Consider the following 6,095-nt stretch of genomic DNA (forward strand, 5'->3'; position numbering starts at 1 on the left):
GGAGGGCCCCGGTTGCCGTTCAGGCCCCCTCCTCCCGCCCCTCTCCCCTCCCCCCAATGCGAGGAAGGCCCCGCGGAGCCCCCCCCCGCCTCACCCTCTCTCCTCCTCCCTTCTCGGTTCTTCTCGGAGGTCTTCAAGCTCTTCAAGGTGAGGGGGGAAGAGGAGGGCACGGCCCTCGAGCAGGCCTGGACCTCCCCTCGAGTTGTTTGGGGCGCCAACCCCCGCCCTTCCCGGCCTCAGGGCCCTTCCTTTTCCCCCTCACCCGGTTAAACGGCTGATGGGGAAAAGGAAAGAGCCTCAGGCCAGGAAGGGTGGAAGTTGGCGCCCAAAACAAGTCAAGGGAAGGCCCAAGTTGGCCCAGGCTGAGCTTCCCCCTTTTCTGTTGTTGTTATTGTTGTTGTTGTTCTCACCCACAAATTACAACCCCTCCAATGCCTCAGAAGCCCCCCTTTTTCCCCTCTCAAACCCTATCGCCCTCACCTTTCCCTTCCCTGTAATAATTATTAATATAATAACTGATAATCAGTTAAGAATGTAATAATCACCAATAATAATACTAATTTATTATTAGTATAATACTGATAATCATTCGAGAACATAATAATTCATAATAATAGTCAGTTCTTATTATTATAACACTGACAATCATTCAACAATGTATTAACAAATCGTAATAATAGAAAATTATTATTATTATTATAGTAATAATCATTCACAAATTAATAATTATTATTATAACATTGATAATCATTCAACAATATAATAACAACTAATAATAAGTAGTTATTATTTTTATCACAATGATAATCATTCAAGACTATAATAATTATTATTGTTATAACAGAAGGCGCCTCATATAATCCACTTCTAAACAAATAATATCACATTATAAATATACACTAGAATCTCACTTATCCAACATAAACAAGCCGGCAGAACGTTGCATAAATAAATATGTTGGATAATAAGAAGGGATTCAGGAAAACCAATTACACATCGAATTAGGTCATCATTATACAAATTAAACACCAAAACATCATGTTATACAACAAATTTGACACAAAAAGTAGTTCCATGCGCAGTAATGCTATGTAGTAATTACTGTATTTGCAAATTTACCACCAAAATATCACAATACATTAAAAACACTCACTCCAAAAACATTGACTATTAAAAGGCAGACTCCATTGCATAATCCAGAACATTGCATAAACGAATGTTGGGTGAGATTCTACTGTAATATGAAATAATTACTGTGGTACAATAATACACAACAATATCATCTCAGGACAGTAAATAAAGATCAACACTCTAAAAACACAGCTATTCCATCCAGGAAACAATCAGGGCCATCTAACACCTCCCACCAAAGGATTCCCCCCTTCACACAGGAAACCACCCACACTTTGAACCTACAAGGCCATTCCGTACTCATCACTCTCTCATCTCAGCACAGTAAATAAACAACAACAGTCTGAAAACACACAAATTCCATCCAGGAAACAATCAGGACCACCTAGCACCTCCCAACAAAGCATTCCCCCCCTCTAACACACGGAACCACCCAAGCTTTGAAACTACAAGGCCATTCCGTACTCTGGGGCCAATTTGCAATATATTAATATATATAATAATACAATACATATATAATACAATACATTGTATATACATATAATACTGCTAATAATATTATAATACACTACAATATAATACTAATAACAAAACAAAACAATATATATATATATATATATATTACTACTAATATTGTGAAATAGTCGTATATGTTATAGCGTAATATCCTATCATATGTCTTTAATGTAATAAATGAATAAATAATACTGTATAATTTTTGTTGACGGTCACAACAAAAATAAAACCCAATGTAGATTGACCAACATCACTAAAAAAAAGCCACAGCAACGCGTGGCCGGGCACAGCTAGTATATCTATATATCTGTGCCTGCTGTGGCAAAAACATATATATGAATGAATGAGAAGGGGGTTGTTTTCATAAGGCTGCACAGAATACTTACACATTTAATCACCCTTGACAAGACAGGATCTTTCAGAACACCCAGACACATAATTGAGAACAAGGTCAATGACCACAACATTTTTTTAAAGGCACCTTTTTGTGGAAAAAAAAATCACAAAATACTAAAATGTTGCTCAGAAACCTGTGCATTTTGAGCAAAGTATACTGTTTTCCAAAGGTGAAAACCTTGAGGATTTTACAAGAGGAAAGAAAGGCTTTCTACCACACAAAAGTCTCAAACTATGAAAAATCATTGAACAATTTCACTCATTTTTTTTCGTGTCAGGAGCGACTTCAGTAACTGCAAGTCACTTCTAGTATGAGAGTTTTGGCCGTCTGCAAGGACATTGTGCAGGAGATGCCCGGATGTTTGATGTTTTACCATCCTTGTGGGAGGCTTATCTCATGTCCCCAATAAGAAATATTTTGAATTAATGCTGGCATGTAACAATGAAGGAATTAAAAATGCCATCCCTAGTTTTCAAAGTGTTTTTTTTTTTCTAACTGGGAGAATAACTGAGTGTTATTCAAAATGTGCCTGTCAAAGACATTGCAGCTCCCTTGACTATAATAACATCTGCCAGTTTCTCTATAGTCCAAATTTGGAACCACAGAGGTAAATGGATTGCATTGTGGCTGGGATAATCAGCATCTCAAGCTGCTTATTCAGCAAGTTTCTTTCTTTCAGCATCAGAAGTACCAAGCTTTGTTCCAGATTTCAGATCCTGAAGGACATTCAGAGTGAGTTTACTAGAGTTGACATATAGGACTCAGTGGACATAACATAATTTGGGGAACAATTTAAAATTATGAAACAAATGTCAGTGTGGTTGGGTGGTCCAAATGCTGAACTGTGTCCTATGTAGATCTGTCATATAATCTGTATAGTTGATTTTTATCTGGATTTTAGACATGCCACCTGGTGCCTGGTGTGGATCTTCAGCCTACTTTTTATTTTTTATTTTTAAAGTGCATCTTGTAGAATCTGAGATATGGGTAAAGCATGGAGCTCTGGTGGGAACTTGCTGACCGAAAAATCAGTGGTTTGAATCCGGGGAGTGGGGTGAGCTCTTGCTGTTAGCCCCTGCTTCTGCCAACCTAGCAGTTGAAAACATGCAAATGTGGGTAGATCAATAGGTACTGCTCCGGTGGGAAGATAATGGTGCTCCATGCAATCATGCCGACCACATGACCTTGGAGGTGTCTATGAACAATGCCGACCCTTAGGCTTAGAAATGGAGATGAGCATCAATCCCCAGAGTCGGACATGACTAGACTTAATGTCAGGGGAAAACCTTTACCTTTACCTATGCAAGTGCTCTTCCATCAAACTATTCTGCAAGATACAAGTCCGCCCAGAAATTTCAGGGAAGAGGGAAAAAAATTGAGCGGTGAGTGGCAATACAAAACAACAACAACAACAACAACACAAGCAACTTTTTTTCAAGAGAACAAAGTGAGGTAAGGGGGAGTGAACAGTGTGAGAAGTAGGACTCAAGAAGCATGTAGAGTTAATGTGTGAAGTGAAGTGAAGGAGGGATGAGACAAGACACCAAATTATGCAAGCAGCAGTCTGCAGAAAGCAAGGAACAATGTGATAGTGCCAAATGAGGGGAGTAGGAGAGATGGGGGAGTGAGAGATACAAACAGCTGTGTGCAACACTCAAGCATGGAGTTCATTGCAAGGAAGTGATAAGAGAGAAGGGAAAAAATAGGAAAAGTGGAAGAGTGGTCAGTATGAGCTGTGAAATACAAGAAGCAAGGGAGGGGCAAGTTCCAAGGGATGAGGTAAGATGATGGAATGAATAAGTGGAAGGGAGATGGGGACAAAGGAGAGAGGGACTATGAGAATGGCAGGTGGAAGGTGAAAGGAGTAAAAGAGGTAGGCATGATGACGAGGAACACACAAGAGGGGAGAATGTGGTATCACACAGTGCGGGAAGAAGAAAAGGGGTGGAAATGCAGCATCGGAGTGTAAAGAACAAGAGAGGGGAGCATGTCTGAAGCATGGGGTGAGCTCAGGCAGAGTGCTCTGCTCTCTAAGGTGGCCACCTCACAATTGAGCCACCAGGAAGCCGTGGTGGCACAATGGGTTAAACCTTTTCGCTGGCTGGACTGCTGACCTGAAGATTGAGTTGCTGACCTGAAAGTTGCTGGTTCAAATCTGTGAGCTACAATCTCTTTGACAGGCTCCCATCTCTCAGCTCTAGCTTGCAGGGACATGAGAGAAGCCTCCCAGCAGGATGGTAACACATCCAGGCGTCCCCTGGGCAATGTCTCTGTAGATGGCCCATTCTCTCACACTGGAAGCAACTTGCAGTATGTTCTCAAGTCACTTCTGACACGATTAAAAAAAACCAAATAAACAAACCTCACAATGCTAAACTATGGAAAGAAGGAGCTGGAAAAAGACAAGAATAAAGGGTAGCTAGAAGCTTAACAACGTAGATGAAAATATTTATGTTTGGGGGAAATAGATCCAAACTATGATGAAGAAAAGATATAACTTTTTTTTGATGAACTAATTCCACATTTATTTATCATAGAACTGTGTTGTGGCTATTTGAACTGCTTCCTGCATATGCACATATGCACATACTCACATACAAGTCTACCTCGGGTCAAGTACAGACTTTAAGCCCAAAAAATTATGAATTTTATATGCCTGTGGATAAATCATTCAATGGAGAGGGAAAAGCACCAATGCGGCCTTGGTGGTAGGGACACTACTTGGACACTACTGCCATTTAACTGCTCACACTTTCAAAAAGACCAGAAGACTTTTTAAAAGAGGAGAGTAGAGAGAGTCAGGGTGTCTTTTAAGTTCTTCTGGAATGGTCTTAATATCCCCTTTTACCACCCTACTCGGAAAGGGATGCTTCCTTTTTTGATAAGTTATGATACAATACTCACCCTAATCCATGAATAAATTGACCTAGTTTTTTGGGGTTGATTTTTTGAATAAAAACCAAGTTAAAAGTATATAATACCATTTACATCACAATGTTTTTATCCTGCTTTTGTCATCAAGCCAAATTAAAAGCTTCAATGTTGTTTCAAGGCAGAAAGAATAAACAGTGGCAAAACCACTTACGGTAACCAATATATGGGATTTTAATATTATTTTCCACTCTGGTTTATTTTCAAAGGTCTCTTCAGGCCTCATTAAAAGGATGAGGAATCTCTAAAGGATACATATATTTGACCTTCACAGCTAGATGTTTAGACACAACTATAGTTTCTGGATGCCTCTACCAGGAATCAAATCACTTGCTTATTCAGGGAACTGGTAGGTAGTCTGTGCCAAGCCAAGGCTGCAACAATAGAAAAAAGAATGGATTTGTTTCTTGATAAAATCCATATGGGCTGCTTTTGATTCTTAGAAATGAGTTCTTTTACAGCCTGGGAGCAATTAATCAATTTATAAATGAATCTCAGAACATTTGACATATAAACACTTTACACTCTTAGTAAGCAGATCATGAGGCTGAGAAGCTGAGGCTATAATCCTATGCTAATTTATCTAGGAGTAGGTCCCAGTGAATTCACCCGAGTTTACTTCTGAGGAAAAACCCATAAAGCTTATATTTGATGAGCACGTGCTGTTGACTGCTAAATGGAATATGCCTGAGTAATGTCAGTTTATAGCAGAAACAATCTCTTTTCAATGGTATGAAAACTATAACGATGGGTGGGATGTCACATCATCATCATCATCATCATCATCATCATCATCATCATCATCATCATCATCATCATTACCCCGCTTTATCTCTCCTGAAGAAGACTTAAAGCGGGTTAACATAAACATATTAGCATACAATTTAAAATACGCAAATATGCAAAAATTAAAACAGAATTAAATATAACCAGTATTAAAAATGAAAAACCATTAAAACATATTCACTATTGCCAAGGCCAGCACTGGTGCCTGGTAGCCCTGAGTTAATTCCTAGCAGACTCCACCAATGCTGATGACTATGTTCTACCTTCTGGGACAGGCAATATAGTATGGAAGCTTCTAAAATGTATGGCAGGAGTATTATAATACAATAATAAA

The sequence above is a fragment of the Anolis carolinensis genome, chromosome 3 (assembly GCF_035594765.1).
Source record: "Anolis carolinensis isolate JA03-04 chromosome 3, rAnoCar3.1.pri, whole genome shotgun sequence".
Classification (NCBI taxonomy): Eukaryota; Metazoa; Chordata; class Lepidosauria; order Squamata; family Dactyloidae; genus Anolis; species Anolis carolinensis.